The 10,258-nt window shown below is 35.0% G+C and overlaps 1 pseudogene; it reads right to left on the bottom strand.

Annotated features, from left to right (window-relative positions):
- Window positions 1-772: 772 nt before the first annotated feature.
- LOC125419429 (NAD(P)H-quinone oxidoreductase subunit 1, chloroplastic-like) lies at window positions 773-8,780 on the bottom strand (annotated as a pseudogene).
- Window positions 8,781-10,258: the final 1,478 nt, after the last annotated feature.

Genomic DNA, 10,258 nt, shown 5'->3' with positions numbered 1-10,258 from the left:
AAAATCAATATTGTTAAAGAATTATATATTACATTAATTCATGAATTATGACACGAATTGTATCGATATAAATCTTGATAAAAGAAAAAAAGAATAAAAAGATATTGTGTTTATTCTTTTGTATACCTTTCTTTTTTTTTTTTTTTGTTCCTATTCTTCTTTCTGTTTTTTAAAAAAAGGGGCTTACAAAATCAAAAAAGGAACTATCTTGTTCCTAATAGTAATTTATTTAATCAGCGGATAGGAGCATACTCTGGATCGGAATCGTGGGGAGTACTGCCTTAAAGCCCCAATTAGTATTCTTTGTATATTATGTAGAAATGTCTACTTTTGGATAATTTACAGGATCTACGTTACTAATCCTTTGCGTATCTTGGTGTTTCTACCTATCCACTCCTTTTTGTTCAATCGCCTTTTCTTTTATGGTAATACATGTATGAAAATACATACAAACGATAGTGAAAACTCAATACAGTTGATCTTTTAAGCCCGCTTCAAGTCAGGATCACCAATCAACCAATCTTGGGGTAAATGGATGCTTCTGCTTCTGTTTATTTCTACTCAACTCTCAAACTCTTATACATAGAAAATGAGACTCAATATCTTTACTATGAATTTATATAGAAGTTGTTCCCTTTCACTCATCCAACGATCTAGTTTAGTTCATCAATCCGAATAATGAATAAAAAAATGAAGATATCTACTCAATTCATTCTACCCCTTTCCTAGAAAGAAAAGAATAGAGAGGAAGGAATAAAGAAAAATTTATGTCTCAACGAATCACACGTAGAGATATTGATAACACACATAAAGGTAATGGTATTTCATAACTAATTGATTAAGGAGCAGTTTGTAGACCGCCTAAAAAAGAATATTTATTATTTGACCCGTATCCTGACATAAGAAGTCCAATGGGAGCAATATTGGAAATGGCAATCCATAAAAAAACACCGATATTAAGATCCGCTAAAACAAGGTGATAGCCAAAAGGAACTAGTAAATAGCTTACTAAAATTGATATGACTGCTATGGATGGTCCGATACTAAATAAATGGGTATCTCCTCCCGACGGAAGAAGATTTTCTTTGAAAAGAAGTTTTGTCCCATCTGCTAGAACTTGAAGAACTCCCAAAAGGCTAGTGTATTCATGTCCAATACGTTGCTGCAGTCCTACGGATATTTCTCTTTCTAACCATACAATTACCACTACACTTATTGTGATTCCCAATACAAGAGTAAAAATAGGAATAAAGGCTCATATAATTCCGTAGACCTTTTTGAAAAACTCCAATCAAGAAAAATAATTGATATCTTGTACTTCTATCGTATCAATTATCATTTCAACTATCAACTTCTCCCATAATGATATCTATGCTACCTAGTATCGTCATAATATTAGCTAATATCATTCTTTTAACAAACTGAGGAAGAATGTGCAAATTGATAAAACCTGGCGGGCGAATTTTCCATCTCCAAGGAAAACCACCCTGATCCCCTATCAGAAAAATTATCAATTCTCCTTTTGGGGCTTCAACTCTAACATAGAGTTATTGTTTCGGTAATTCAAATGTAGGAGAAGGTTTTTTACTAATAAATCGATATTCAAAATCATTCCATTTGGGATTTTTTTTCTCTATCAAAGTATCAAATTTCTAAATTCTCATATGGCCCTCCCGGAATTCCTTCCAGAGCCTGTTGAATAATTTTTATGGATTCTGTCATTTCACCAATTTAGACTAGATAACGATAATGAATCTTCTTCTTTTTGCCACTGGACTTCCCAATCAAATTCCTCGTAACACTCATAATGATCAACTTTATGAAGATCCCAATTGATGCGAATCCACCCGAGACTGCTCGACCGCCAACCCGCTGGGGTGTTGACCCAATACAAATGAAGGTGGGACCGATCACTAGGGCCCAAGCCAAGAAGTTCAAGGACAATCTTGCTGTCTTCATACAAGGAATAAGTCATAGTCAAGAGGGGTTGGCCACATCTAAAGAACAAAGGCCTGTTTTACTCATACAAGCAATAGAAGCCAAAACAGGGTCGGGTGACGTTTTTGGTGATAATAAGGAGGCCGGGTTGTATGATTTGAAACCCCATATTTATGGGTTCAATTCATATGGAGGATGAGTAATAGAAACCAGCCAAAGCAGCTTCAAAGCCGACCAACAAGGTGGTTTGCGCACAAGGAGAAGGAAAGGCCGGATTTGCTGTATTCCTTGCTGGCTTTACTGTATTTTACTGTATTAGCCTTTTCTCATACTTCCAAGCAAGGGCAACGTGAGGAACTTCACAATAAGCTTATTTGCCATCCTACAAAGCATATTGAAGCTGATTTGGAGCTCACTTTGGTCAAAGATTGGTCAAAGTCAATTTAGTCAAAAAAGCTAGTGTTTTAGTTCCCTAATTTTATTCTACTTTTTGTTTTAGGAAACTACCATTATTTTTAGTTTCTATTTATTTATTTTCTGGACAAATAAGATTAGGAAAGTTATTATTTTATTATTTTCATTGTAAATTAATTAATTCCTAATTCAAAATAAAGGAATTAATTAATCCAAATTAGATTAGGAAAAGGAAAGTTTCGGCCAAGGTAGACTTCTTCATTGTGTGGCCGGTTTTTCCTAGGGTTTTTAGGGTTTATTTTGTTTCTTTCAAAGCCTATTTAAAGGCTTTTTTTCCATTAATAATATAACTTTGAAAACTTTGATTTGATTAAGAAAATACTTGTGAGATTAATTATCTATTTGTTCGTTGAGAACACCTAAAACACCATTAGAGAATTGGTTGTTTTAGCTTGACTTATCAATAGGTTTTCCATCCCCTATTGTGGCGTCTACATTATACCAAGGTTTCTAACCACAGGTTGGTTAGGGGTTGAGGTCCATTCCATTAGAACTTAAACTTAATTAAAGATTCGGGCTAATATAATACGGGTTTAGGAGCAGGTCGTCCTAGGTTCGTATCATTTGGTATCAGAGCTAAAATTTTGTTCAGGTTTGATCTATCTTTATTTGCTTTATTTGTTTTTGTGTTATTCTGCAATTTTAGCATTAGGTTAAGGTTGCATCCATCCTATACACGTTCAGCATCTTAAAAAAAAAAAAATATTCATTCCTAGTTGAATTAGGATTTCCTAGTTTTATCGTATTTTTGTTTCCTAGTTTGTTGGTTGTCTTTTGTCATTGTTCTTGTTAATTTGGTTTTGTTGATTTTTTTTTTTTGCTGTTTTATTCTTAAATATTTGCATTCATATATTCAAAAAAAAAAAAAAGAAGTTTGCGGCAACATTTAAAAAAAAAAAAAAAAACTGCACATTTTGTTTATTTGAAGGTCACCGGTTTGGTGTTTGTTTTGGAGTTGGAATTGCAATTTTGGTAATTATTCTTGCTACTGCAGTTGTTTGTGTTCTGTGAGTGAAAAAAAAAAAAAAAAAAGAGGTAAAGTCGAATATAAAAAATAAAAAAAAGATATTTCAGTTTGTTGGAGTTTGAGTTGTTTGCTGGAAATTTGTTAGAGCTGCTGGTTTTTGATTATTTATTCAATATTTGAGTTGCTGGGAAATTATTCTTGCTGCTGGATATTTGGATTTTGGGTGATTAAATTTTTTGGATTAAAATTAGTTAAAGGAATTGATACAAAACTTGAATTACAAGAACAACAACCAACACTTTTCTATATTTTTGTTCTCTTTGATTCTTGATCGTATTTGAATTTCTTTTACTGGAATTTTATTCTTGAACTCATTATTTTGTGTTTTCTTGTCTAGAAAGCCGAAAAATTAGGATTTGTTGGATTCTTTCGGTATTGCCTACTTTTTGCTACTGTTTTGTTGATAAGTTTAATTAAAACATACTAGTGATCTAATTGCTGTTTTGTGGGTGTTTTAATTAGAACTTTGAGATAATTCATTGAGTGGAAAAAGGCAAGAGTGTGTGAGCTTAAAAGAGGGTAAAAGCCGAAACTAGTGAGCAAACATGAGTGTCGAGACCTTGTTTGAGTGAAACACGTGAGGGAGTGAATATTGTGAGGATTCATTTTATTTTTGCAGTATTTTACTAACATGGCAGATTCTAGAATAAGAAGAGGAGATCCACCCTTGAGGATCAATGAGGAAGAGTCCGTAGCATTCCATGGCAATGTCCGAGCTACTGGGGGCGGAGACCAAGTGGACATGAGAGCTGTTTTGGAGTCAATACAGCGGGTTAGTGCTCAAGTTGAGCATGTGCATCAAAGGATGGGAAGGCTAGAAGTTTCCCAAGGAATTTCAAACACAAGAAATAGGCAAGAATTCCATGGAGGACGAGGAGGTCGCGAGAGGCCGAGAGAGGAATTTGATGAGGAGCCATTCGACGGTTATTTTGAGGAAGGTATGGACGAAACCTTTGCTGTCCAAGATAGAGCTGGCCGTGGGAGATATAGGAGGGAAGATATAGATGAAGATTTGGGAAATATCAAGGTTAATATCCCACCTTTTATGGGTAAAAATGATCCCGAAGCTTATTTGGAGTGGGAAGAAAAAATGGAGATGATTTTTGACTGCCACAACTATTCGGAAAGTAAGAAGGTGAAGTTGGCAGCAATGGAGTTTGGCCATTATGCACTCCAATGGTGGATAAATGAGCAAAGCACCTGAAGAAGGGTTGGTGATGACTTGATTACAACATGGCGTCAAATGAAAGGAGCCATGAGAAAGCGGTTTGTGCCATCTCATTACCAAAGGTTGCTGCATCAAAGGCTTCAATCTTTGTCTAAAGGAAGTAGGTCCGTGGAGGATTATTACAAAGAGATGGAGATGTTAATGATGAGGCTGAATATGAATGAGGATAGAGAAGCAACAATGGCGAGATTTCTTGGTGGCTTGAACCGTGACATTGCCAACCAACTTGAATTACAACAATACTTGGAATTGGAGGAGATGTTGCATGTAGCCATTAAGCTTGAGAACCAATTCAAGAGGAGGGGTGTTAGTACACGGTTTAGAGGAGTTTCTAGCAGTGGAAGGACAAGTTCAAGTGGCTGGAAAAACAATTCCACTTATGAAAACAAGTTGAGGCCGAAATTAGGAGAAGAATCTACCAACCGGCCAAGAAGGGAGGTCAAGACCGAATCTGTCCAAGCACTTAGAGGTGAGATAAAATCTGATCCTAAACCTCAAAAATCTAGAGAAATAATTTGTTTTAAGTACCAAGGAAGAGGACACATATCCAGCCAATGCCCAAATAGAAGAATCATGGTATTAAAGGGTGATGGTGAGCTGGAATCCGCAAGTGAAGAAAGTGGAGCTGAAACCGAGCGAGAGGAGGATTGCAATGAAGATGAAGCCGAACCTGTAGATACATCTAATGCTGAGTTGAGCTTGGTTTCAAGGAGAGTACTTGCTGTCTATAAAGATGAAGAGCAGATACAAAGAGAAAACATCTTCCATACTCGCTGCGAAATACAAGGTAAAATTTGTAGCATGATTATAGATAGTGGGAGTTGTACTAATGTGATAAGTAATCTTGTAGTTGATAAATTAGGCTAGAAAACAATTAAACATCCAGAACCTTATAGATTACAATGGCTTAATGATAGTGGTGAGATGAAAGTAAACAAACAAGCCAAAGTAAAATTTAATATAGGTAGATATGAGGATGTAGTTTTATGTGATATTGTGCCTATGATTGCTGGACATAGGAAAAAGCAAGTATGGCACCAACGGCTTCACCATCCTTCCAAGAAGGTAAGATTGAGGTTGCTGACCAAGGTAAGGTTTCTAAGGTTCATATTAAGTGGAAAGACCAAGAAAAAGCCGAGAGAGGGGTGAGAAAAGAGAGCAAACCCGAGAGCACAAAAAAACTGGAAATTTCCGCCAATGAGAGCCAAACCGAGGAAAGAAAAAGAAAAGAAAGAAAAGAGAGGAAAAACCAGAATTTTTATTTGCGTTTAGGGGATATTAATACGGTTATTGAGTGTAAGAAACCTTTGCTGGCCATGCTTTACAAAGAAAATTATTTTAATGATAAAACTAACTTTGGAGAACTTGAATTGCCAAGTTCAATGATTTCTCTTTTGAAGGAATTTGGAGATGTCTTCCCAAGTGAGATTCCAAGTGGACTACCACCTATTCGAGGGATAGAACATCAAATTGACTTTGTTCTAGGGGCTGCCATACCAAATAGACCAGCTTATAGGAGCAATCCCGAAGAAACAAAGGAGCTGCAAAAACAGGTAAGTGATTTACATGACAAGGGTTATATTCGTGAGAGTTTAGGTCTATGTGCTGTACCTGTTTTGTTGGATGATTGTAGGGCTATAAATAACATCACCATTAAATATAAACATCCCATTCCTAGGTTAGATGATATGCTTGATGAGTTGCATGGTGCTTGCATGTTTACTAAAATTGATCTTAGGAGTGGTTATCATCAAATTAGAATGAAAGAAGGTGATGAATGGAAAACCACATTTAAAACTAAATATGGGCTCTATGAATGGTTAGTTATGCCTTTTGGATTATCCAATGCACCTAGTACTTTCATGAGGCTTATGAATCATGTAATGCATCCATTTATTGGTAAATTTGTGGTTGTTTATTTTGATGACATTCTAATATATAGCCGAAATTTGGATGACCATGTGGATCAACTTAGGCAAGTTTTGCAAGTTCTTAGAAAGGAAAGATTGTTTGCTAACATTGAAAAATGTGATTTTTGCAAAGATGAGCATGTATTTCTAGATTTTTTTGTAATAGTGTTTGACCCAGGAGAATTGATTTGGTTGCACTTACGAAAGGAAAGATTTCCCGAACAAAGGAAATCAAAACTCATGCCGAGGGGTGATGGACCTTTCCAAGTTTTGGAGAGGATAAACGACAATGCCTACAAACTTGATCTACCAGGTGAGTATAATGTTAGTGCTACCTTAAATGTTGCTGATTTGTCTCCTTTTGCTGCAGGTGATGACTTTGATTTGAGGACAAATCCTTTTCAAGAGTAGGGGAATGATGCGAATCCACCCGAGACTGCTCGACCGACAACCCGCTGGGGTGTTGACCCATTACAAATGAAGGTGGGACCGATCACCAAGGCCCAAGCCAAGAAGTTCAAGGACAATCTTGCTGTCTTCATACAAGGAATAAGTCATAGTCAAGAGGGGTTGGCCACATCTAAAGAACAAAGGCCTGTTTTACTCATACAAGCAATAGAAGCCAAAACAGGGTCGGGTGACGTTTTTGGTGATAATAAGGAGGCCGGGTTGTATGATTTGGAACCCCGTCTTTATGGGTTCAATTCATATGGAGGATGAGTCATAGAAACCAGCCAAAGCAGCTTCAAAGCCGACCAACAAGGTGGTTTGCGCACAAGGAGAAGGAAAGGCCGGATTTGCTGTATTCCTTGCTAGCTTTACTGTATTTTACTGTATTAGCCTTTTCTCATACTTCCAAGCAAGGGCAACGTGAGGAACTTCACAATAAGCTTATTTGGCATCCTACAAAGCATATTGAAGCTGATTTGGAGCTCACTTTGGTCAAAGATTGGTCAAAGTCAATTTAGTCAAAAAAGCTAGTGTTTTAGTTCCCTAATTTTATTCTACTTTTTGTTTTAGGAAACTACCATTATTTTTAGTTTCTATTTATTTATTTTCTGGACAAATAAGATTGGGAAAGTTATTATTTTATTATTTTCATTGTAAATTAATTAATTCCTAATTCAAAATAAAGGAATTAATTAATCCAAATTAGATTAGGAAAAGGAAAGTTTCGGCCAAGGTAGACTTCTTCATTGTGTGGCCGGTTTTTCCTAGGGTTTTTAGGGTTTATTTTGTTTCTTTCAAAGCCTATTTAAAGGCTTATTTTTTGTTAATAATATAACTTTGAAAACTTTGATTTGATTAAGAAAATACTTGTGAGATTAATTATCTATTTGTTCGTTGAGAACACCTAAAACACCCTTAGAGAATTGGTTGTTTTAGCTAGACTTATCAATAGGTTTTCCATCCCCTATTGTGGCGTCTACATTATACCAAGGTTTCTAACCACAGGTTGGTTAGGGGTTAAGGTCCATTCCATTAGAACTTGAACTTAATTAAAGATCCGGGCTAATATAATACGGGTTTAAGAGCAGGTCGTCCTAGGTTCGTATCACCAATGTATTCCGGAAGCCCGCAGCATTGGTCCTGATAAACCCAATTTATTACTTCCTCTGTACCAATAATGCCTACTCCTTCAACTCATTCTAAAAAAATCGAATTTTGAGCAATTAATTTTTGATATTCAGCGATTCCTGTTAAAACATAATCGCAAAAATCCAAACATCTATCTATCCAGCCATGAGGTAGATCAGCAGCTACTCCTTGAATAGATCATATATTAATTCTCTTTCTCAGAAAATATAGAAGAAAGGCGTTTGTGCACCAATATCTACCATGAAAGGGCCGAGCCATAGTAGATGAGAAGCTATATGACTCAACTCCAACATAATTACTCTGATATAGCTGGCTTTTTTAGGCATTTGAATATTTCCCAACTGCTCCAGACCATTTACGGTTATTGCTTCTGTGAACATATAGCTAAATAATCCCAACGCATTACATAAGGTAGATATAGTATAATTGTTTGGATTTTCACAATTTTTTCCATCCCGCGGTCTAAATAGCCCAATATTGGTTCACAGTCAATAACATCTTCACCATCTAGAGTAACAATGAGTTGAAGAACACCATGCATTGATGGGTGGTGGGGACCCATATTTACTACCATGAGGTCGTTTCTTGTAGCTGGTATATTCATAGGTTTTTCCTCAATTCAGTCTTTCATGAATTGCTAAAAACTAAAATTAGTTCATTAAAATTCAAATTCAAGATCTAGTAAATCAAATAATTCAAAATAAACTGCATTTTCAAATTAGCAAGTTTTTTATTCCCGAATATTCTATTTTTGCTTTTTCAAACTGATTAATTAATTCTTTATAACATATTCTATTTTTCTTTGACAAATAAGACGGCAGCCGTTGGCGTTTTCCTAAAATTTGACATAGGCCTCTTTGAGATAAATAGTCTTTTATGTGCAATTCTAAATGTGATGAAAGTTTTCGTAACCTATTTGTGAGGCGGTGTATTTGAAATTCAACAGATCCTACTTTTTCTTCTTGCGAAATAACCGAGATGAATGAATTTTTTACCATAAAATGAAATCTACCCCCCCACTTTGTTCCTACCCTTTTTTTAGTGTTAGGTGGTTTTATTGATCAATAATAATGCCATTCATTTTAATTTAGTATACACAATAGAATAATCTTAATTTTGTTAATAATTCCAAATTTGATCAAATAAAATTATATTCAAATAGGTATACCAAAATCATCTTTTCGGCACTCACAAAAGATAAAAATTTAGACCTAAAATAGAAAAAAGAAGATTTTGGTGATATTTTATAGATCTAATTGATATGTCAATGAATCATGTATCAGAATGAAATGTAAGCCAATGCATGTGTGCATTTCTTTGTTTTCATAGATCATACTACCGAAAATATAGGAAAAACAAATTTGCCATTACCTAACGAATTTTGAATCGCCGATACGTATGTATCTTTACCAGACTGAAATGACTGCCATTATGGGTATCAAACCAATATCGATTCATACAAGCTAAATCTTTCAATCAATAATTAGGCCAAAGAAAGAATTTTAATTTAATTCTCTTTTGCTTTTATCTCTTTTGCTTTTATCCAAAACTTGACTGTTTTCCTTCTTACCACTACAAAATGCTGCATTTCGAGGCATACCATTTCCATTCCTAGAATTAAAAGAAATTAGAATTCTCAATTCTCTACGAAGTCTAGGGGATAAAATTTTTTCAGGGACAAACAAATCATAATGATTGTTGTCTTTATTTCCAGTCATTTTTTGATATTTTGCAATCAATTCAGCAGAATTCTTGTTATCAACAGTGCTTTTTGTTAAGGACTTTTGATTTATTTCATGCTTACGGTTATGAACTAATGAAATACCTACGACTTGATATATAATAAATTGTCCTTCATTTTTTATAGACAGACGGATTGGGTCGATAATCAATATTCCCTTTTCCGTTAATTTTATAAGAGTTAAATCTTTCTGAATCAGTAGAATATCTAGGCTGAATTCGCCCCTTTAAATAGAGGATATAAAAATTTCTCTTGGATTTATCAGTCTAAGCAAGAGGCAATATACTTTGATGTTATTGATCATTTTTTTCATTTAAAACACCATCCCATGTCAATTGAAA

Source organism: Ziziphus jujuba, chromosome 6, assembly GCF_031755915.1.
Source record: "Ziziphus jujuba cultivar Dongzao chromosome 6, ASM3175591v1".
NCBI classification, from domain to species: Eukaryota; Viridiplantae; Streptophyta; class Magnoliopsida; order Rosales; family Rhamnaceae; genus Ziziphus; species Ziziphus jujuba.
Note: the sequence above shows the minus strand (reverse complement) of the source record. Positions and strands in the feature narration are given on the sequence as shown.